Below are 24906 nucleotides of genomic sequence, written 5' to 3' on the forward strand. Positions count from 1 at the left end.
TTCGGGTTACATGTCCTGCCCAAGGTCATTTTCTCCTCCTGATTTCGACTAGGATGTAATCAACCTGCGTTTGTTCCCTCACTTACTCCGCCTGTTTTCGATCTCTTAACGTTACACCTATCATTTTTCATTCCATAGCTCGCTGCGCTGCTCTTAACTTAAGCTGAACCCTCTTTGTCAGCCTCCACGTTTCTGCCCTGCACGTGAGTACCGGTTAAATACCGCTGTTGTAGACTATTATCGTGAGGGATATTGGCATACTACCATTCATGATCTGAGAAAACCTGCCATATGTGCTCTAGCCCATTGTTATCCTTCTAGTTGTTTTCCTCTTATGATCAGGACCAGCGGCCACTGCCTGGCCTAAATGGGTATATTCCCTTACTACCTCCAGCGCCTCGATGCCAATTGCGAACTGTTCTTCCCTTGCTATACTGTTCAACATTATTTTGGTTTGTGCATGTTAAATTTTATACCTGCCGTTCTGCTCTGCCTGTCTAACTCATTGATCATGGTTTGGAATTGATGTCCTGAGTGACTTGGCAAGGCAATGTCATCAGCGAAACGCAGATTACTTGGGTATTCTCCATTAATTCTTATCCCTGACTGTTTCCAATTCAGGTCTCAGAATACATCCTGTACACAGGCGGTGAATAGCAATGGCGAGATCTTGTCTTCCTGCTTGACACCCTTTCGTATTAGAATTTTAAGGCGAAAGCCTTCAATGTCTCATCGTTGTAAGCAGCAGTTGTCGACAGAAATGTCACGCTTTTCAGTTGGTCGAAACGGTCGTGACGTCACAGTGCGCGAATTTCAAACGGGGCCAATTGTACGTTGGCTAGTTGGTCGAAACGGTCGTGACGTCACAGTGCGCGAATTTCAAACGGGGCCAATTGTACTTTGGCTAGTAACCACGCATCCAATTGAAGGGATCGTATGGTGATGCTCCAAGTGGGACTGAACTTAGTTAATTGCTTAATTACGTAATTAGCCTAATTTACTTTCTAGTCCAGCCATATAAATAAATAAAACCGAGTAAGAAATTGGTCGAGCTCGGGAATCGAACCCCGGTCTTCGGCGTGCGAGACGAGCATGCTATCCACTCCGCCATGCCAGCGCGATGGTTTGGAATGAACAAAGGCGCGTCTAGTGAATACGGTGTCTTCGCTTACTCCCAACCTCCTCCCTTTCCTCCTGGCGAGGTTTAGGTGTCCACCGAGGTATGCGAGACAGATACATTTCCTTTCCTCAAAAACCAATTTACCGACGAGCGAGGCGTAGAACCGAATGGGCGATGGCGTTCTATGGACTCCCTGGCAGCGTTGCAAGACGCTGTCGCGTTCCACTCTTAGAGGCGAAGCTTAACATCTTAACCTCACATCAGTGACCACACTTCAGGTCAAAAAAGTGCCCCCCTGAATTTTGACGACTGTCCATCGAGATATGCGAGACAGTTACTCCGTAATTTCCTTTCCTCAAATACAATTTTCATTTTCTTCATTACGGGCCCTCTTTGTCTTCTTTCACTCCCACTTCCTCCCTTCCTCTATGGTGCGATTCAGGTGTCCACCGAGATGACAGAGAATTACTGCGCCATTTCCTTTCCTCAAAAAGCGCTGCGTTCAAAGGGCAAGGCATCGCGCCGAACGGGTGGTGGCGTTCCGTGGACTCCCTGGCAGCGCTACAACACGCTGTCGCGTTTCACTCGTAAAGGCGAAACTTAAGCGTCATTAATTAGCAGTGAATTAGTATTCAGGCATTAATCAGCAATTAAGCATTAAGTGGTAATTTGTCATCACTTAGTAATTAGTACTCGATTATATGTGACGCCACCAGTGCCACAGAAGCAGCGAAAGTGGTTGCTGAAAACGCTTTCGCCTCTACGCACTTTAGACAGTCAAAGTGCCCCCTGAATTTTTTATTGCTGACTTTATGATTGACTATGGTAGCCTCGCAGTCGTTATAGATACCCTCCAATATTTGCATAGAACACTCCTCTGCATCCTTATTCTACAATGCCTGTATGACAGTTGAGGTTTTCACTGAGTCAAATGCTTTCAGATTTAAACCAGAGGGCAAGAAATGCGGCGGCAAAGCCACCATATACCACGTCTTTGCCTTCTGTCCGACGGATTCCCCGCCAATATCGCTTCAGAGGCTCATGCACCCGGGCCCGTGGGAGACCATGCTGCTCAGATATTGATCTAGAAACACAAATACAGGTCGTGATAAGGGCCAAGAGGTCACCCTCAGGGCCAAAGGCATTACAGAGGGGAGTGGGTTAATTAGGATAAATAACAATGAATATAATACAGTGAAAACAGGCACTACAAAATAAATTTTCTCCAGAATAACACAAACAACGTTCACAAAGCGTAAATAACATAAAATCAATGTACACAACACAGTGTAAACAGATATAACACATGATCAACTTCATTCTGAATAAACAATGGTAGCTATTGCGTCGTAAAAGGTGTTATCTGCAATCGCTGCAATATCGGGGGGAAGGCGGTTCCATTTCACAGATGTGCGAGGAAGATATGACTGAAAAGAATATTTGGTACGGCATGTTAGGTTGCCAACCTTGCGGCGGTGATCGATGCGACGTGAAATGTATTCTGGGGTGATATGAAATAGTCATGAAGCGCAACGTGATAATATAGCTTGTGAAATAGTGTTAGGCGACCAATTTTTCGGCTATATTGTAACGGTGGGAGTGACACGTTAGATTTCATGGCTGTGATGCTTGCCGTGCGGTTGTGACTTGAAAGAATGAATCGAACGGAATTACTTTGGATTAGTTCCAAGGAATATACGAGGTTTTCATGTGTAGCGTCCCATATTGATGCTGCGTATTCTAGTTAAGGTCGTATAAGTGTTTTATAGAGTATAAGTTTAAGAGATGAGGGAGCGGCTGAGAAATTGCGACGTAAGTACCCTAACATGCGGTTAGTGTTATTAATAACGTAGTTAACATGAATAGACCATGTTAAATTTTGAGTGATATGAATACCTAGGTACTTGTATGTTTCTACCCAATCAAGAGGAGTGCCATTAAGATAATATGAAGGAAGAGCGTTAGGTGCACGGGAAACACGGAAAGCTTTACATTTATTAATGTTTAATTCCATATTCCATGTCGTGCACCAGTCTGACACCAAATTGAGGTCTGACTGGAGAGTGTCAGTATCGTTAACATTATTTATTTACCGAAATATTACACAATCGTCAGCAAGAAGGTGAAGGTTAGAAGATATGGCAGAAGGAAGGTCATTAATATAGATTAATTATGCTTTCCCCTATCTCCAATAATAAAACACCGAGAAACTAAATATTGGGGGATTCATCAGGCAGGCCTACAAGGCAGCCCTACGTCTACTTAGCAACACTTCTAACGAAAAGCTACTGCAACTAGGCCTGCACAACACGCTTGACGAGCTGACTGAGGCTACTAGGAAAATGCAAGAGCTCAGGCTCGCTCGCACCAGTGCGAGTAGAGTAATCCGAGAAAGACTCGGATTAAAGGCGGAAGCGCTCAACATGAACACCCGCCAAATCCCATCCATCGTCAGAAAGGCAACCACGGTAAAACAATTACCGAAAAATATTCGCCCCGTTCACCACGAAAGAAGACTGAATACCAAAGCAGAAGCCCTAGCCAAGAAACTCGACGGCCGACCGGACGTAATCTACGTAGAGACGGCCGCTTACCCAACACCCGAGAAAGCGTACGTGATAGCCTCGGTGACCTAGGAAGGCCAACTAGTAGCAAACGCGACTGCACGAACAAACTCTTCAGATGTAGCCGAAGAAGCGGCAACTGCCTTGGCGCTGACAGACCCACGAGCGGAAGTGCTTGTCAGTGATTCAAAAGCAGCCATTGGAAGTTTTGCCAAGGGCAGTATATCTCCCATCGCCTTCGGAAATCTCCAGAATTACCCGAAAGACAGGAAAGACGTGGAATTGGTTTTGGTACCGGCTCACTCGTCAAATCCAGGGAATGAGACAGCCCACGATAAAGCTCAAGGATCTATCAGCCGAGCTGTGGATGCTAACACGCACGACGGATTTACAAAAGACGGCCTCAATACCTACCCCGAGATTACTCAGCATTACAGGCTAGAAAGGCTAATCTTCCCACCTCCGCATGACAACCTAACCCAAGAACAGGAAGTACTGTGGAGACAACTCCAAACTAAAACTCTCCCTAACCACGCTGTCCTAAGTCACGTGTACCCGGATAGGTTTAAACCGGAGTGCAGCAAATGCGGCGGTAAAGCCCCCGTAGACCACATCTTCTGGGACTGTCAGACAGGTCCCCCCCCCCCCCACCCCCCCCCCCCCCCCAGTATCGCTTCAGAGGCTCGCGCACCCGGGCCCGTGGGAGACCTTGCTGCTCATCTCCGACCTGGAAACGAGGGTGCAGGTCGTGACAAGAGCCCAAGAGGTCGCCGCCAGTCTCCACTGACGGCCACCTATTAATCAACTTGTTACTCAAGCCGATAATAAAAGATTCCAATTCAAAATTGCAAAAACTGGAATGTGTTTCATCGTTATTATTGAAAATGTGACAAGTTAGAGAATGAGAAATGTCACGGTTCAAAATTTAACACTGGTAGATTTAGATAATGGTTCGGTTTAATTTGTGAAATTTAACAATTTTTTATTCGCATGAAGAGAAGTTTGTCAAGGATTCGGTGTGGTTCAATTAGCTTATTGCAGTTTAATAGGACCAAGCCATTTGCTTATTCATATAAATGCAATGCTGTTTATTGGGACGCGTGATCCAATGCCGCTCGGCTTCGCGCGAGCTGTCGCTGTTTAATGAACAAAATTTCAATGTAGCCATCGCGATTATAGCTCCATAAGGAATCTCAACGCAAGCTCGCAAACAGAGGTCGGGATAGATACATACTTGTGCACGGGTCAAATGCGGGCATAAATATCATACGAAAAACTCTACCATTGTTTACTAGGCATGTGCGTCAAATCGAACACACCAGGTTCTATTTAAGGAGCAATGCATCACATTCCAGATACAGCGCTAAAACATCCGTAAGAATGGGCTAGAGCGTCACAAGCAAGCATTTGTTATTTCGGAAGAAAATTTAAGACTGATCTATATGGTATTGTGCCTTTACTCAGCCTTTACTGTTATCTTTTTTTAAACCTCATCTGGCGTCACTATGGATAGCCTTATGATTTTATAGAGTTTAATGACCCGAAGCAACTCAGGCTACGAGCGACGCCGTAGAGAAAAGCTTCGGATAATTTCGACCTCCTAGGGTTCTTTAGCGTCCATTCCAATCGCACAGTGCACGGGCCACTAGCATTTCGTCGCCATCGAAATGCGACCACCGCGGCCGCTATTCAGCCCACGTCTTTCGGGTCAGCAGCCAAGCAGCATAACCACTGAGGCCTTTATAGATAGGTCGATGAACAGCAGCTGGAGATTATTGCCGTTTTTGAGAAAGAGCTACTTTAAGTTTTTTTAAGGCTCCTGCATTGCTTTATATTTTCCCTTTGTTCGTTTGTTTGTTCTTGTGCATGGTCTTCATGTCATGGTCATTTTCCCTTTGTCGTTTGCTTGTTTTTGTGCGTGGCCTACTTGTCATGGTAATTTTCCCTTTGTTCGTTTGCTACTTTTTGTGCATAGTCTTCATGTCATGGTCATTTTCCCTTTGTCGTTTCCCTGTTTTTGTGCACGGTCTTCATGTCATGGTCATTTTCCCTTTGTTCGTTTGCTAGTTCTTTGTGCATGGTCTTCATGTTTGGCGTGGTCTTCATGTACACTGAAAATATGCGGTACAGGCAGCACATTTGGCTCTTGTAATTTCAAGCAGTCAATCTTCTGGCGCTTGAGATGTATTGAAGACGACCCTCAGCCAGCGTTTGAGATATGAGTAGGCACGGAGATGATTAAAACCAGTTCAAAGGCGTTGAATACATTCGAATGTACCCATCGCCCACTCTCAGAGGCTTGCGTATTCGAGTGTTGATTCCAAAGTCTCGGGCCGTAATGCAGCCGCGGTGGCAGTATTTCGATGGAGGCGAAAAAGAAAAATCGCCGTGTGCATTGAAATGTCAACGGAGGTTGAATAACTCAAGATGCTGTAAACTACTACTCAGGAACCCAATACGGGCTCCATCATCGCTCAAATGTAACTTCGGGACAGTGAGCCGCACAATTCATAATACACCGATACGTTCGTAGCGTGGCTCTACAGTCTTGCCTGCGGTGTTGCCTGTAGTGCAGAGTTACTTCTTGATATGATGAGTCGCCCTTCTCTTCCGTGGTTCTCGAGGTGGGGCCCTTCTGGAGCTGCTCGGTGGTAGAGATCTCGAGCCAGCTCATAGGCAGCCTCGTCGCCACGGACAGATTCGTGCGCGGGGGTCCAGGTTATGTTAATTGGCCTGTCCAATTTTTGTGTCTTAAAATTTTGGCTGAGAGAGGAGAGACGCTACCTCTACCGAAATTTTCGATTGCAGTTTTACTGTCGCTTATATTATATTCGCCATTTGATCCGATGCAAAACAACACGATTACAACTTCCTTTGATGTTTCTATATGTATTTGTCCCTCTTATGGTGGTGGCTGTTCGCCGTATATGCGTTACAGCTCTTCGGCCCTCGCTTGTCTTCTTTCTTTGGCTAGTTCTGGGTGCACGTTTCTTGAAAAAAGGGGGATATTAATGCGGCTCCTGCTCTCCTTGTTAATTTCCTCTCTTTCTTCTATGCTTCTGTCAGCCTTGAGTCCAATTTTGGCTAGTGTGGCTCCGCCCGCATGATTACCCTCTCTAGTTGGGATATCTTTACTGCCGCTCCTAGTTCTGCCAAAGCATTGTGCGTCCCAAGGGCTACGAGTTTCTCCGAAGATGCCCATAGGGCTAGCCCTAACGCTTTCTTGGTGCATTTCCTTATGACAATGTCAATTTTTTTTCTCTCTGGAGCTTTTAAATTTAAGTATGGCGTGGCTTAGCTGATTATGCTGACTATAAGGACTCTATTAGCCTGAATAGCTTTTTCTCTTTTAGGCCCCCTCTCTTACTTGTTACCCTTTTGATTAGATTGAGGGTCTGCATCGTATGTTCCTCCAGCTTCCTGATGGTGATTGTGTTATGCCCATTCGACTGCATGTGTAGGCCTGGGATTCTGATTGTTTCCACTTCGGGTACCTGTCTGTCCCCTACTAGGATTTGGAATTTCAACGGTGGCTTGTTCCTCAGTTTCTTGTCAATTTATGCGAAAGTTTCCGTTTTTTCCGGCGAGCATTCGAGCCCGCTCGCGTAGTTTGCTATAATACCCGCTGCTGCCTGAATTGTTTGTTCTATCTCTGCGTCGCTTCCCTGGTTTATCTAGTGATTAATGTCATCTGCATACATACAGAATTTCCAATTCCGGTTTCCTATGCTTATTAGTTTATCGAGAAGTTCTCTCATGGCCATGTTGAAGAGAAGGGGTGATAGCACTGCCCCTTGTGGGTTATCCTTGCTTCCCAGTTGTATTTCATCCGACTGGTTTTCGTGAAAATTTATACTTCCTGTCCTATTTGTGAGGAAGTTTTTTATGTAGCCGTATTTCTTCTGTCCCACCCCAGCCCGGCTGAGCCCTTCCAGTACCGCTGCGTGCTTAACAGCATCGAAGGCCTTTTTTATGTCAAGTCCTAGGATGACCTTCACGTCTTTTGTTTTAGAGTCAATGACGTTCTTAAGCAGTAGCATGACATCTTATATGCCGAGGTGAGGGCGGAAACGATATATCTAGTCTGACCACAGCGTGCTTTCTTCCATATAGTTCAATATTCTGGTTTGGACAGCATGTCCCATGAGTTTGTCTGCGCAGGATGTTAGAGATATGGGCCGCAGATTTTCTATTTGCGGCTTCTTTCCTGGTTTGGGAATGAGGACCACTTTGACCGTTTTCCACTAAGGGGAATTTTTCCTTTCTCCCAGCATTCCTGCATGTACCTCGTTAGGGCTGTTATGGGGTTATCGTCTAGGTTTCTTAGCCTTATTTCGTGACCCATCTAGGCCGGGGGTTGATCTGGTTTTGAGATTCACTATTTCCGCCTTCAACCCTGTGTTCTCTTATCCCACCTGGCACTCATCTCTCGACTGAGAGGGAGAGCCGGAGGGTAGGATGAGGTCTTCTATCGGACAATAAACTCTTTCACTCACTCACTCTTTACAATGGTGACATAAATTAGTTCTTGAGGGAACGAAATGGCGCAGTATCTGTCACACATATCTCGGTATACACCTGAACCGCGCCGTAAGAGAAGAGAGGAAGGTGGCAGTGAAAGAAGGAAGAGAGAAAAAGGTCCCGTAGTGGAGGTCTCCGGTATAATTTCGACCACCTGGGGATATTTAACGTGCATTGATATCGCACAGCACACGGCCGCCTTTTGCGTTCCGCCTCCATCGAAACGCGGCGGGTAGGGTTCGAACCCGGGTACTTCGGTTCGGCAGACGAGCGCCTTAACCACTGGGCCACCGCGGCGGGTACCTTGATAACATCGTCTGGGATTTTTGGGACCACTGCTGCTCGTCAGTGCCGACGCCAGGCTTCGTTGCAGATGAGCCTTATAATGCTTTCGTGTTAAAAGAAGCCAAGCTATCGCTATTTTTGTGGCCCCAGTAATGCCCCAGATGTAGTATGTCACCCATTACTTATTAAAAAGATATAAAAAACAGCCAACACTGCAGCATTGCTGGCATTCCTCCGGAACTATTTTACAAACCGCATATTCTTTGTGACTGTTGGTGGACAAACCTTGAAAACGTACTCGGCCGCAAGTGGTGTGCCATAGGTTCTCATCCTCACACAACTTCTGTTTTGTTTTTTCTTAAGTTACATTTCGGCGACTTTCCAACATTCCTCGTTCCTCCTTTGCGCTGACATTAAGATAATTGAAAAAGTTCGCACTATCAATGACTGCACACTACTGCCAAAAGATACACATGGGGTGGTATTCTCTAGGTGTCGCCTTTTGTAACATACCGCATTAGGGCGGGGCCTAAAAAAGTGCGTACAGTTGCTCGAAGAAATGAAAAACGTCGCCGGCACTATCCTCGGCGGTGCTTTCATTTATTCCTAGAAGCATGCTGAGAAGCGACAATTTACCACTGCTGATTCACTAACAGCAGTATATATAGTTTCGTATCTTTGACTAGTAGTTGTTAATTATTGCAGAGATGTTTTTTTTATTTCAAGCAGCGTATTGTACGTACTACAGCTAATGAGTATTTACAATGCAAGACTGATGGCACTTATTTAAAATTTATCATTCGCTGAATTGGCTGAAGTGTGCGGCTCTCGCTTGGAAGGACGCCGCCATGTTTTCACGCTAAGGTCGCAAAAGCCGCAACTGCCGCAACGCTAACTTCTGAAGATTGCGTATACGCTAACGCTATTTCCCCATTACCGTTCTGCGCATGCGCACTCTGGGCCCGCTATTCCGCTATGCACGCAATTACCCAAAGCCCGCAATACTAAAACTCTCTAATGTTCAAGGGAGGCGTAGCGCGAGAAAAGACAGGGACGAGAGAGACACAAGACACAGGACCAGCGCTAGTCCTCCCTTGAACATGCTTTACCAATTTGCCCAGAACACCACTCTGCTCTCTAATGTTCAGTTGTATGTTTGCAAAAGTCGTCACTTTGCGTTAAATCCTCTTTGGCCCGTGCGGACACTGTTTCGTGGCGCTAACGTGCATTAAAACGCCTTGAAGGATCATGTAGCCGCGAGCGCAAGCGCTGCCAAGGCCATCTCGTCGCAGCGGGCAACGTCTGCTTCGTCGTCTGTTTACGACGGTGCAAAGTAAGTTCGCATGGCGAGCGGCAGCCCGGCTCAGCAGACGGTAGCCACAGTGCTGTGCTCTTCGGCAGCCGGTAATGCCGCCGAAAAGATTCGTCGGGCAAGGCAAACTGGTCGCGATGTCCGCGGACACGCCACTCTTCTTCGGAACTCAAAAACCAGGCAAGAAGAGTGGGATCCATGGCGTCTAGTATCAATTTTGTAGCCCGTAACGTTGGCCCGTAGGCCGTCGCCGGCGCGCATCGCTTCAGCGCATTCCATTGTTAGACAAAGCGTAGTAAATTAGGGCGACGTCACGATGACGTAGCAGGAAGGCGGAACCGCTGTCGTCACGCCGCCGTCACCGCGGCTCGAGCCAATCAGCGAAGAGCGAAGGCGACATGTTGCAAAAGGTGACACCGGGAGAATACCACCCCTGCTGTCGCCTACTAGTGTACTGCCAACGAACTCTTACTCAACAGTACCAAGACGAAAGTTGTTTTGTACATGCGAAAAACTGACGACTCACGTTTCCCATATCGGATCTGTCGTGACCTGCTTTCTCGCGGGATAGAAATGCGGTAAGTCGGTATTGTTGTTTGTTCTTCAGTAGGGTTCTCTGCACAAGGAAGGCGATGCGAACCCTCGGTGCGGCGAGTCGTGTATCCGGAGAAATTTCAAGTCCGGTGACCTTGATGAAATTTTCTTACTCTTTATGTCGTCCATTATTGGAATATGCGTCCGTCAAATGGAACGGCACTAGACAGTCAACAAAGAGCGCATAGAACTGGTGCAGTCAATGTTCAGCGCCATAACTAAGCACTTATTCTAGAACAAAAAACATAATACTCGCTGTCTCACAAATTCCCAGCATATATGTAATGGATTCCTCGGCCTTTATACGCACAAAAGTCAACCTACCTTTTCTTTTTGTAATCCTCCACGGGGTCACTGACTGTCCAAAACTACTGAGGTACATAAAATTTTGTATTCCACAGAAAGTCACAAGAATATGTACGTCTGTTCATATTACTTGAGATACCACCAAAAACCAATAGCGCAATTCTGAAAACGCACAATGCACATTAAGCACACCAAGATATATTTTACTGACAGTTATTTGCCTTTTGTGAAAACTTGTAGCTATTGTGCGAGCTAAGATTGTACATTCTTTGTGAAGCCGTGCTAGAAACCGTACTCGATCTCCTCATAACCAACGACTGCAAAATAGGCTTTTGCTTGTCACTTGCGGGAAACTGCTCTTAGTCTTGAAGACTTGTACTATACTCCTACCGTATAAATTGTACTAGGCTACCTTGTGCTGTCACCTGTCTACGCAGGACGTACTACTCCAACTCAAGGAGGAAGTACTCGAGAAAATGCCGAGAAGTGGCGAAAACGTTGTCATGGCCCTCGACATAAAGGGAGCCTTCGACAACGTGAGCCACGCCACCATCATGGAAGGCATCAACAACACCAACTGCGGGGGAAGAACCCACGACTACATCAGGGCCTTCCTGAGCGACAGAACAGCGACCGTGGGACTAGGCGAGCTGAGAAGCGACGTCTTCACCACGCCTTGCAAAGGAACACCCCAAGGCTCCGTGATATCGCCCGTCCTGTTCAATATGGCGATGATCGGGCTAGCAAGACGACTCAAGGAAATCCCGGGTATCCAACACGCGATATATGCCGACGACATCACGGTGTGGGTCACCCAAGGATCGTTAGGGGAGAAGCAAGACAGACTACAAGAAGCTGCGACCTGCGTAGAGACCTACGTCTGGGAGAGAGGCCTCAGATGTTCGACGGAGAAGTCGGAAATCATCAGGATCGGAAGAAATCCTACCAAAGCCTCGCTGGAAGTAGTTCTAGAGGGGCAACTGATCCAAGAACAGAACATGGTACGAATCCTAGGCATGTGGCTGCAGAGCAGCCGAAAATGCAGCCATACCATCAGCCTGTTGAGAAGAGCCGCGGAGCAGGTTGGCAGAATGATCAGTAGAGTTTCTCAGAGAAGGTACGGGATGAAAGAAGAAGATACCCTCAAACTCGTCAACAGCCTAATCGTTAGCAGAGTTATGTACTCCTTGCCCTACCACGCAACAACAAAGGCGGAGCGAGAGCAAGCCGACTGTATTCTCAGGAAGGCATACAAGATTGCTCTACACCTGCCCAGAAACGCATCAAACGAGAAGCTACTCCAACTCGGAATCAGCAATACCTTCGATGAGCTTGCCGAGGCTCAATTGGGGGCACAACTCATCAGACTCAGAGGCTCCTCTACGGGAAGGGCGCTCCTGAGAAGGTTGGGTCGGAACACGTGCGGACTCATAGACAGATACGCGGACGTACCGGACGACCTTAGAAAGACCTTTAATGTAGGACCCCTGCCTAAAAACATGGATCCTAACCTACACGAGGACAGACGAAAAGCAAGGGCCGAGCAGATAGAAAGGAGGCTAGGCCGATCAGAGAACACAGTCTATACGGACGCCTCCATGTACGTACATGCAGGGAAGCGCTTAGCCGCTACGGTGGTAGTTAATAGCACAGGAGACATGGCCACATGCGCCTCAGTGGAGGTCGTGGGCATAACGGAGGCCGAGGAAATTGCCGTCGCGCTGGCGGTAGCAGAAGGCTATAGGAAAGGCCGATCCCTAAACATCTTAACAGACTCGAAAGACACGTGTAAAAACTATACGAAGGGCAGAATTAGCGGCATGGCCCTCAGGATAATCAGTGGGGCAGCAGCCTCTGCTGAGAAGACACCCATACAACACATAATCTGGGTCCCAGGCCACGCAGGCGTAGCGGGGAACGAAACAGCAGACAGCCTAGCTCGAGGGCTTACATACCGAGCAGGCATGTCAGATGTTCTGGAGCTTCAGCTACTAGCATGCGAGGGGGGATACACAGAGACATTACAACTATACAGAGGGACTAGATTCAAGTACCCACCACCACACAAAGCCCTCACGAGGGAGGAAGCAGTCGGCTGGCGTAGGCTACAAACAAACTCCTTCCCCAACTTGTACATCTGTAACAAGATGTCACCAACACAATACAGAGCAAACTGCCCCTGGTGCGGCGACACACCCACACTATACCACATCACATGGGAGTGCGAGCGAAATAAAGCATCCCACCAACACGAATACCCGAGTGCGGAGCAATGGGAGAGCCGGCTCACCAGCAGCGAGCTCGCGGCCCAAAGGGCCTTAGTGCGGCACGCTACTGATGCAGCGCGACTCAGTGGAGCCCTGGACTAGGGGCCCAACCTTGCTGAAGAGAAGCCTCAAGTCGCCGGCGCCACGAAAGACGACGGAGGCTTCGAATCCGCGAATCTCTTAAAAGATCTAAATAAAAGTTTTCTACTACTACTACTACTACTACTATATGCTTACCTTTCCTTATAAGGTCTGTTTAAATCTGCTGTGTCCACCTGACGGCAATAAGGCGTGGCAGTTCTCATACTATTTGGGTCTTATAATATATTTTGTATTTTATGCGATCTTGTTCCATTTTAGGTTTATCCTCTTTTATACCCTCCGTGTAAATCTGCTATGTATACTCCTCACCACTCTTGCTTTTCAATGCAAATCCTGATTTTTTTTTCCTTCGCGAACATCTCATGCTTCAATGCAAGCACACAGTCAATACGTTTATATGCTGAGAGAGAGAGAGAGAGAAATGGACGGAAAGGCAGGGAGGTTAACCAGGCGATGCCCAGTTGGCTACCCTACACTTGGGGAGGGGAACAAAGGGGGAAAAAGGAAAAAGAGCAGCAATGAAATGAGTTTTCTAAGTGTCCAGCGACCACTATTCATATGCTGAGTTTTAAACTATTATTATGTGCTGATGTCTGGGTTTTCATGTATGCTTTACATAGCCGCAACATTTTGCTTCGTCTATTTCATTTCGCTGCTCTGCTATTCGTACACCAAAACCAAGATAACAGGTACAGCACATTATTGTGAAATACTTTATGGAGTGAGCCGCCGCGGTGGCTCAGTGGTTACGGCGCTCGGCTACTGGCCCGAAAGACGCAGGATCCATCCCGGCCTCGGCGGCCGAAATTCCATGAAGGCGAAATTCTAGAGGCCCGTGTACTGTGCGATGTCAGTGCACGTTAAAGAACCCCAGGTGGTAGAAATTTCCGGAGGCCTTCACTACGACGTCCCTCATAGCCTGAATCGCTTTGGGAGTTTAAACCCTATCAACCAAACCAAACTTTCTCGACCACTCCTGCCCTCAACGCTGTCATTAATCATCTTCACACTTTGAGTAGGCATAAAGCAACACATGCTTCCTGCAGGTGAGCTTTCTCTGGCACCCGCGGAGACCAGCCACTGTTGTCATAGCTCACTGATCTTTATCTACAGCCCCGTGAGTCGTGATTAATGCAGGCACATGTCCATCAGTCTTGAACAAAAATTTTGAATATTGTGAAACAGGACGGAGCGAGCTATATTCAAACTCGAAATAATGGCGGCTACACCACCGAAGACGATGAGTGATGATGATGATGAAGACATGTATGGACAGGTGAAGACGAAGTCGCACGATGGTGATGGATATATACAGATGAAGGTGAAGATTGGGCACTGTGCTTACAATATTGGAAAATTGCAAGGCACTGGTATAGAAATATAGACTTACCCATCCTTCAGATATGTACTAAAATCTTTCTTTTAGAGTGTTTCCATCGCTCTAATCGACCAGTAAAGACTGTCAGAGAAAAGCAATGGGGAACGATATATTGACGCTAGCGAAAACGTTTATAGGAAAAATTCCAGCCTGCCGGCTGGTGATATGGGGATATATTGATTATTATAGTGAAATCTTACAACATATGAAAAAATACCGCTCACAAATTCCTTCACGTTCAAAAATACTTTTCTCCAGAATTGTTGGGTATGTCGTCGACGAAACTGTGAAGTGTGTCTTGAGGTTGCCGTGCACCGTCATAGCATAACTGCGAGCTCATGTGTAATTTTCATATGCCACATGTCCCTACTTACCACCCTCCTTCCGCCGCCCCAGGATGCCTTTACGTTTTCGAGAAAGTTTCATTTCTTGCCCTGAGGTCATCGAGTGCGGGTGGCCTAAACAAAATTTGGTTTTAGAGTGACGAAGACAAACAAATTTGTAGCTGCCTTCCAAGAATATCGTTTGCGTGCGTCATCAAAAAGAACAGCGCTTGTGCGTTCGCGAGTGAACAACACAACATCGCGATCGGCATCCCACTTGAGAAATCTGAGTGTAGACCTTTCTTCGATTATTGTGCGCAAGAGGCGCCAGCCAGTCTGCGTGCATGTGCGTTGAAGCCGCAGTATATAAGGAGCTGGAAACCCTTTGTCTTCACGACAGGCGTGCACGGTGACAGAAGACACGATGCACCTCCTCATCGCCATTGCCACTTTGCATGCATTGGTAGCTTTATTGTTTGCTGGTACGTGTACCATTTTTTTTTTCAGGGAACACACCGACTGATGATATGGACTGAAATTAATAATTGCGGATACGTACGTGGTCTTTATCAACGTCAGAATGAGTGAGCTTTCAAGACATTTGGTAGAGGTGTGGCTTAACCATACTAACAAGCTCAATTTTCCCTAAATCTATCCATTAGAAAATGTACTTTCAACGTTAGAATAATAAGCAGATTTTTGTTTGTCATTGGGCCCGTATACTTCACAACAGAGCACACAAACATAAGGCGTTATACGCCTGGTTGCTAGTAAGAACTAAAATTTTATCTCGACTGTGAGCGCTTTCTCTTTCGACAGAATCTTCGAAACACTTTGAATGCTCAATCCGATGCCATGACTTGCTTTCAGAGTCGCCAGGTGTGGAGCAGAGAAGTGGACAGTCTAAGCAAGAATGCATAACGCCAGTAATACCCGGCATCGATGACGACGAAGCTAATTACTTTCGGTACTATTACAATGCAACTTCGAAAAAGTGTGAAGATGAATTGTTCAGAATAGATGCAGAACACACGTATAACAAACTTTACGACTGCGTGACCAGTTGCACCACAGGTATGTACCAGGAAGAACTTTCCTTTTCTTTAAACGTACTCAACCGTCGTGCTTTCTTTTAATAAGCACGTTTTCGAAGCGGCCTAGACCAAGTTAACAAAAACGCGTAGTGCGTTAAACGGCTGCCGTTGTACCTCAAATTCCGTCTACTAAATCGCTTGTACAAAGCTCTTACAGCTTTCGCTGTGAAATTATTTGATCCAAGCTTACCGGCCTAGCGCATTAATCCGCAAAAGCTGATTGACATTAGCCGCCGAGAGGTGTGGAATGGTAGGCCCATTTTGACGTTTTAGAGGAGACAGCCCGGTTGAGCATCTCACAGGCCTGTTTTGGCATCTATACGCTCTGGCACGCACTCGCCCTTTTCCGCTTGCGGTCCTCGGTTCGAATGCGTTGCCTACACTTCACGGACTCCAGTGCCTGCTTAGAGGAATCAAGTTCCCAGCGCTGTCTTATTAACAGTCGAACCCCTCGGTTGGGTTTGGGTAAAAAGAAAGGCCATTAACTGGCACACTATATCAGTGGACACCTTAATCGCGCTGTGAGGTGGCTGGGGTGTCCACTGACAAATGGCGGCATTTATGCGCCTTTCCTTTTCTGAAAGCAAACGGAGGGCTCCGACCGATGTTCTTGAGGAAAGCAAAGGCGCTTAACTGGCTCCCTGGCTCAGTGGACACCTCAATCGCCGTTTTGACGCTTCTACTAAATGGCTTTTAGAAAGCTGGTGATCCTTTGGCTGCAATATGCCACCGAGTATATTACTTAGCCCTTATTCTTGATAGTAGTTCTCTAATATCCACCTTAGCATTGTAAGTACAGTACACTGTCTTGCATTCTTAGCATGAACACTGCACAGTGTGGCCGTGCTCTGAGGTGCGCGAACACATCCTGCACTGCCGCGCATCGAAGCGAAGCGGCGAAGCATGTGAGCCTTGAGCAGGCGCTTCGTGTCGTCTGCTAAAGCGCGGTAGCCGCCGCCACTGCAACAAAAGCACGGCACGCTCCCGCGCTGTCGACACGAAGCATGGCCTACAGGTCTCTGTGCGCCTGCGACGCGAAGGGACGCAGCATGGTCCCCCAGCCTTACGTTAAAACACCCGCCCGTCTGCCCTACGTACAGGTACGCAAATCTTTAACCATGCGTGAGTGGCGGCATTTCTGCGCGTCAGCGCTATATGACTGAGCCAAGTTTCAAACAGGCTGAAGCTAAGGGCATGCCCGCAATGCGCGCTCAGCTGGGCCCGTTCTTTGCTAGGCTGTCCCTTCTTACGGACGTCTCCTTATATTACCGCACTTCGGACGAACAGATATCATGAGTAAGCGAATGGGTTTGCTCGTATCTTATACCCCGAAGATGAGCGTTCTAGCAACTAATCGGGGAAATAAAATAATAGATAGGCCAAATGCGCCCAATCGTGACTCAAGCCGAAGAATATGGATCGTTCATGTGTTGCTTCCTGGCGCAAACCCCTTTTCTTCTGTAGAAAGGGCAGCTATCAACACTGTGCGTACTATATAGCTTCAGCGTGGCCGCCAAGCTATGAGGCCCATATGAAACCTCGAGTATGCTTAGCTGCTCACCAGGCCGTGTTCGCAGCAGTTTTTAACAGCTATCAAAACTTCACCCCGTATATCTCAAGAGGCAAGGCATACATATTGGGATATCATCGCAAACGGAAAGTGCTAAAAACTCGGCCTGGCTCGCGCATTAATGGTCAGGATCGTAAGAAATATTCTTTGTTAGTGTCAAAAATATTGCAGCACATTCGTTGCATCTGAGGAAACAGCCTAAAATATTTTCCAAAAGCATTTTAATGATGTACTGCAAGTTTGCCGTTCACTCAACGACAGCAGACATGCGGTGTGATATAGGCAGTCGCAAAGCACCGGTACGAGGTCGCTTTCGGCCTTCAGCTCTTCCCACTTACTTCCCACAATTCATCTGAATATGCAGTATGGGGGCTCATTTTTAGCAAATTGGCTTTTAAAGTTCCCCGGTCATTTTCAGTTATGTTCATGGCCGCGCCCTTTGGTGGCCAATCTAGCGCAGTCAAGCTAAGGTATTCAAGGTGCGCTGCGCGCCTTGTGGATCCGAGAAATATCACGCTGTAGCAAAAAATGTCCACCCCTGTACGGTCCATCCAGCACGTCACGAAGTTGATGATTAGAGATCGCGATATCAAGTTCGGAGCACAGCCAGGCTGCAGCATTTCATGCAAATTAATGACAGTCAGTAGCAAAACTACCAAAACGGTGTATAACTGGACAAAAGGCATCAGGATCGGTATACAAAAGTCTAATGATTGAGCTTTTAGCGAATGACCAGTATACCAGTATACGTTTTCCTTCTGGTCCCACTGAATGCAAAAGCTTCTTTCGTCTGTAAGTGCGACGTTTCGAAAATCATTGACTGTCCATTGAACATGCTCTTGGGCGAAGGCGAGCCATTTTATCGTAAAAGCGCTCCTAACCGCACTCCCTGGGTTTTAGCGGTGTGTGTCCGGGAAGCCTCTTAGTAGCAACTGTACCTGTCTCCTTAGAACTGTGGATACCTCAAGTGCGCTTTGAGATACGTGGCTGTAGTGTCCAACTGTGGAAAGCGCGCTTTCTCATAATATATCCTGCTTAGCAATGCAAAATCGCCAGCCGTTTTTCGCTCTGGAACTGTCGGTAAGTAGGGGCTTCTGTGCAGCCGTTCTGTTTCTGATGCCTGATTCCCTTAGCCCTTGCTTATTTAGTTCGTCAGATATATTAAGGCCGAGGGCAGTCCTTTCTCACCCGCTGTAATAAACGGGCTGTCGCTAACACAGGCAAAATATGCAAGTCTTTTTCGTGTTTTTTTTTTTTGGTGAGGCAGAAAGAAGAATCTTCGATGCGGTCTTCGTACCGGTAGGCACGATAATTCTGCTCACTGAAGCGTCAGCCACTTCATTTGCTTGAGCCACTTCATTTGCCACTTCATTCGCCTTTTCACGACGCCTGTTCATATGAAGTGCGCTAATAAGGGGGACATCATTAATAAAGAACAGACTAGCAGACGATGGACCCAAGTACGATGTTGACCGCAGAGGTGGCCTAGTGGTCTGAGCATCCACCACGCATGCGGGAGGTGCAGGCTTCGATCCCCCGTGCCGCCGGGATTCCCATCGGTGATACAGTGGGTGCAAGCTTTCCCATGGCCTAGTGCTCGGCCTATTCAGGGAGAAATGCTTGGGAAATGGGTCTTTGACACCACCTTGAGTAAAAGAAAAAAACACCCTCTCTGGCCACGGATGCCCTTGCACCATAAAAATCCATCATCATCCTTATCGACTTAGAATACTTTGGCGCATGGGCTTATCCTCAACTTTTTTGAAACTTGGCTCCGTCATATGCAACTGATGCACAGAAACGTCGTCGCTCGCGCATGCTAGATAAATATTTGGGGCCTGGACACGCTGCCAGAATGAAATAGAAACTGCTACACAATGCCAGTGGCGCAGGAAACTAGCGCCTTCCTGGGTTTTGTTCCACATGAAGAATTCTCAGCTCTCTCGTGGTCTGCTAAAGCGCAGGCCCTTGAAAGCTTGAGGTCTGCTTGAAAAACCAACATGAACTCCGAATTTCACTGTCACTCTCTCCTTGTGCGAGAGAGGTCTCAACAGTGACACAGGAAAAATTCTGAAAGGACACAGTTCCCGCCACTTCAGTACGCTTTCTAACTACATTGAACAGTTCATCGTGCGGCGCTGAGAAGAGTTCTTCAATGTCCACTGAAAAAGCAGAGTTTTCACCACAGGTAAACTAACACAACTGGGCTGCCAATCTTAAAAGGGTCCACTCTAACAATTCTGCTCAGGTGACACTGCAGAAATGGCTTAGTCGCGCTTGCCTTCTGTGTCACTCTGTAACGATGGCTCTAAAGGCGAATTCGAGCTGGTGTGTTTTTGTCTGGAAAAGAATTTTCAATGCTTCTGGTTTGCAGTTGTTTACTTCTTCCTCCAGCCTTTCCAATCTGTCATCCAACCTGTCAGTGCTTGGATGTTTATATATGTCATCAAATTAGGTTAAACCAGCCGGACTGTGGCGTATATATCTAGGGGAGTAAAACTTTCCGATCGTCTCAGAAACGCTCTTAGCTTTCTCCGCTGAAAAAGGGTTCACAGGGCTCCCGAAAAGAAATCAATCAGTTTAAAGCAGCCTTTTCTTTCCGTTAATGTTTTCTTTTAGAGTTTTTCGAAAACGTCCATGATTTTTGATCGGCATCCATCACGGAAGTAAATGGATTGCCACAAATCTGTGAGTTCATGTTGTGATGTTAGCTGTCCGCAAGTGAAATCAACAATTTGGTTTCGTGTGCGAATCTGTTTAAAGCGGGTCTCATTGACAGTGCTGCAAAACAAGGTGTTTTATATTTTGCCTCCATTCAGGTCAAGGCGCTCCGAATTGCGCTCTAACCTACCAGTCCAACTGCAATGGCACTGATGATTGTGAGGATTACTACTCCTACAACATAAAAGAGCAGAAATGCTTAACAGTCCGACTCCACGGTAACACTACTGCGTCATCAAACGTCTTCTACACTGAAGAGATGTGCAAAAAGTATTGCGAGTAAGTACCATTCCTATTTGTGCACAGATTCTTATTAGAAGCTACTCTCATCGATTCATTTAATTTTTTATATTCAGAACTTGTCTGAATTGTGCGAAATTTGCTACAAGGGAACACTTCGGCATGTGCACATAACTCAAATGTTTGCTTGAAGTATTCATGGTGGTTTACTTCCCGCTCGGAAGTATCACAATCATGATTACGGCCCTTTCTTTTCGAGTTTCATTTTACCAAAATTCAGAGGGTAAAAATTGGCTGTCTCTTTAGGGGAGAAATTCGGGTACAAATTGCTCTATTGATGAAAAAGCTTTATAATTCGGCGATTTTCAGCACAATTTTTTGCAAAAATCACATAATTGTTTTCACTCTACTTTTTCACTATTTCTCTGAGTCTATTACCATCGCCTGAGTAGCATTTGCTCATTCATTCAAGACCAGCCTGAGTTTGTAAACTGCGAAGACATTCATCCAACATTGCAACGGCCATTTTAAGTCACATGAGCCTTTCAGCAGGCCATGGTTGACATGGGTAGCACTTGACACATCGCCAATAAAATGTCGAGTCAGTAGACATGTTCGACCTCTGCCTTCTGTTATGTACTTTTCGAACTTACCCTCGAGTTAAGTCAGGTAACGTAAAGGAGCGTTAAAAACGGCAAAAAAGCACCAGTTGACCAAAACCACCGCTCTGGAAGGTGTCGTCAGCGTTGTACACTGGAAAAGCACGTTCTCTAGAAGGTGCACTTTCCGGTACAGATTGATCCTAACCCGATTTTTATACAATCTCATAGCGAAGCAAGGATCGGATAAAACCGGGTTTTAACCGGAAACGAAAGGCCCTATGAATGGCGTAGTTCTTTCGACAGTTAGTCAGGGGGAGGAAAGCACGAGCAACTTCCGTCCCGACAAATTGGAGAAATTACCGAGCCGGGGTACCGGGAACGAATCCGACCATGGCGGCCGCGTTTCGATGAAGGCAGAACGCAAAAGGCGCCCGTGTGCTGTGCGATGTTAGTGCACATTAAAGATCCCCAGGTGGTCCAAATTATTCCGGTGACCTCCACTACGGCACCTCTTTCTCTCTTTTTTCTTTCACTCTTACCTTCCTCCCTTCCCTTACGGCGCGGTTCAAGTGTCCGTCGAGATAGGTGAGACAGATACTGCGCCATTTCCTTTCCTCAAAAACCTATTTACCTCCGCTGAATCCGTAACTCCGTACACCATCCGCTGTGAGCGTAACTGAAGGAGGAATCGGCGCTAGCGTCTTTAATACACAGCAAGGTCTAACCACAAGTTTCTGAAAACAGGAGAAATCTCTCACTCTATCCCTTTTGAATTTGTGACCTGCGCGGCCATGTTAGCCGCCGCGCTTGCTTTGTGTGTTTCGCGAACTCCGTCAGTCGCGTTATCTCGAGCGCTGTCGCCTGCTTTGCAGCTCCCGTTACACACTTTCGCGTCGTGTTCCTTCATGTGCTAGTGCTGTCGGTGCTGCGACAACTACGGTGGTGTTTGGTTTTGTGCTCGTGGCCTTCAAAATTGCCAGAGAGAAGTGGCGGGCCCTGCTCGGCCGGCCGCAGCGGGCCATGTACACTCTTAAAAAAAAAGTTAGTAAAAAGGTAGTAAGTGCAGCAGTTACTAACTGTGACTTCATTTTACTACATTTTATCAACTGTTCACTACCCTCTTCAAGGCATAGGTAGTTAAAGAAGCCTTCCTACCTTTTTACTCTCTATGGTCGCTAGTTACTAGCTAGTTAGTAACCGTTCCTTTAACCCTAAAATAAAGTAAAAGAATATAAACTGACACATATTGTCGTGCTAATAAATTCGTTTTGTAATTAAATATTTCTGCAGGGGCATATGGTTAGGTAGACTAATGTGTTGCTACAATCTCAACTTCATAACTAAAGCTGGTATCTTAGCTCAACCGGTAAGAGCCGCTGGCCCGTAAATAAGAGTTCGATTTACGGAGTATATAAAACACGACCGAGAAAGATTTACCTACATGTGCAACCGCAGTGCGCGAGTGTGACTGTTTCTGATTTGTGCTTTTCCTGCATTGTGAACCTTTGTTGCGCAAATTTCTACATCTCATGTGCGATAACCTTAAACCTAAGTGTATGATTTACGGCCAGCACGCTCTGACAGCTCTGTCTGGATTCCGTAATCAGTGAAATTGACTGTAAAACTTTTTTATTTTTCGAGTACGCATAAATTTGACAAGCCACGCCAGCACACCGTACGATGAATCTATAGCAACATATGCGAGTTTCCATTCATTTTTTTTTGGTAAATAGTACTAACTTCCCGTTACTAACTGCAGGTAGCAGCCGTTATAAACTCAATACACTGTAAACAAAAATATACCCAAAAGGGAGTAAAAATGGTGGCGGCCACCCTTTTTACTCCATTTGTGAAAACATTTACTCCATGAGTGGGGAGTAAAAAGGTGGACTCTCCTCCATTTTACTCCCATGAGGGAATAAGGGAGTAAAGATGAAGATTTATTAGCATTTACTCCAGTCTAGAAAGGGAGTTAATTGCGCCAAATACTCCACCACTGCCGAAATGGAGTAAAAAACACCATTTTGTGCAATCCACTCCGCCGCCTAGCGTCTCGTCTGCTTCTGGTCAGTTGTCGGAAAATGGAGGTGAGTGACGACCGCTTGGTTACCATCGTCGCTGGATCTCTGCTGACTTCTGCTCCTTCACAGGCGCCTACCGCGGTACAAGATATCGACTTGTCGCCGTTTTCCGCTACAGTACGTTACATAATTGAATTGCTCCTGTGAAGCCTCCAGTGCTCTAACGATACCCGACTTTCCTTTGTTTGTGTCGACACCCCGTTACAGCCCCGCTTAGGCCTAATTCTCACAGGGTTTTTTCAGTGTGGTTCTCGCATTGTGTTGCAGCAGATTATGTGTTGCATGAACCTGGAACTGTGACAGAACATAGTGTCAACGCTGAGCTCTTGATTGAGCTCATGAGGCCACATTTTTCCTCAGCCATGTTTAAAATCCAAGCCTTAATGAAGTGAATATGAAAGCAAACACTGCCATTCCAAACTACCATCAGGTGTATTTTCATCTTTTCTGCTCTGGTTTTGAGTCAAATATAGCGTGTGCATCACCGTGAAAACCACCCAGCGACTCCTTCTCAGTTTTGAACTACTGATTATAATGTTACATCCCTTTATCTACGAACATGGCCAACGAAACGAGCTCGTACAGCAAAACGAGACGACAAGCAGACGACTTTTGCCGCGTACGCCGCCACTGGGCTAGCAGACGGCGGAAATAATGCGTGAAGCGGGGTCACATTAGGACAGCGCAGTTTCCCAAGTTGGGTTGCCGGCGGCCCGCAGAGCTACTGCCCGTTTCCGCCGCAGTCACTGCTGTAAGAATGAGCCTGAATGGGGATAAATAAACATGACGCCATTTTGGGCTCCATCTCTGTGGGTAGTAAAAAATTTACTCCCTTTTCACTCCAAAATAACTCCCTTATATAAGGGAGTAAAAAAAAGACACCATACATATGGAGTGAAAAAAACCTCCTTTTGGGTGTGCGTTAGAGGACAAGCCATTTACTCCCTTTTGGGTGTTTTTTTGCTAACAGTGTAGGCTAGTAAATGTTGCTACCTTCCCGTTACTAACTGCAGTTACCAACAGGGTAGTAACATATGTGACAACCAGTTACTACCCCTAAAGTTAGTAAGTACTACTGCCTTTTTTCTAAGAGTGTACACCATGCTACAGCGTGTGCGAGCGCGCATGTTAGAGCAAGCGTGTGTGGACTTCGTGTCCCTAGAGAAACACCAGTTCCTTCTTCGCTGGTCCACCCGCCTCATCGAAGCGCGGCGTGGTCGTGTGGCCGCGCTGCCTCTCCCGTAGTAGACACAAGTGAAAGTGAGTGTATGATGCGCGCGCGAGAAAGCCATGTACCATGGAACTTTAGTGACACGAGTGCGCGGTAAACTCTGCGCTGAACGCCAAGACTGCGTGGGAGAACTTTGGCGGGCTTCCCACGTGTGCGGTTTTTGTTGTGCCTTTGGCGACTGCGATTGCTTTTTTATTGTAGTGTTTCTTTTTTTTTTTCGAAGGAAAGCAGTCCCTTATAGACCAGAGTGACCAATAAACTTCTCTCAATTTCTCTAAATTGCGAAGAGTGCTGCGAGATACGCACAGATACGACGTGAATCGCTAACTGCGCTCGCTTTCTCAGGAGCCACCGCTAATTTCGGCACCATGGATCATGAACTATGATTTAGTCACTGCTCGTGACGAAGCAGTAATTGTGTTTGGTCCGCAAAAGAGTCGGCACGTCATGGCAACCAATTATGCAACTCTATGTTAAGTGAATTCTATTGATAGCGCATATATTAACGTCCAGTGTACGCCATCACGTGATAGCAGTTTGCTTTCACGCGTTTACATAACCGCCAAACAAGTTTTTTGCATGAAGGCGCTAGACA

Source organism: Amblyomma mixtum, chromosome 8 (genome assembly GCF_055824585.1).
Source record: "Amblyomma mixtum isolate Tamu chromosome 8, ASM5582458v1, whole genome shotgun sequence".
NCBI classification, from domain to species: domain Eukaryota; kingdom Metazoa; phylum Arthropoda; class Arachnida; order Ixodida; family Ixodidae; genus Amblyomma; species Amblyomma mixtum.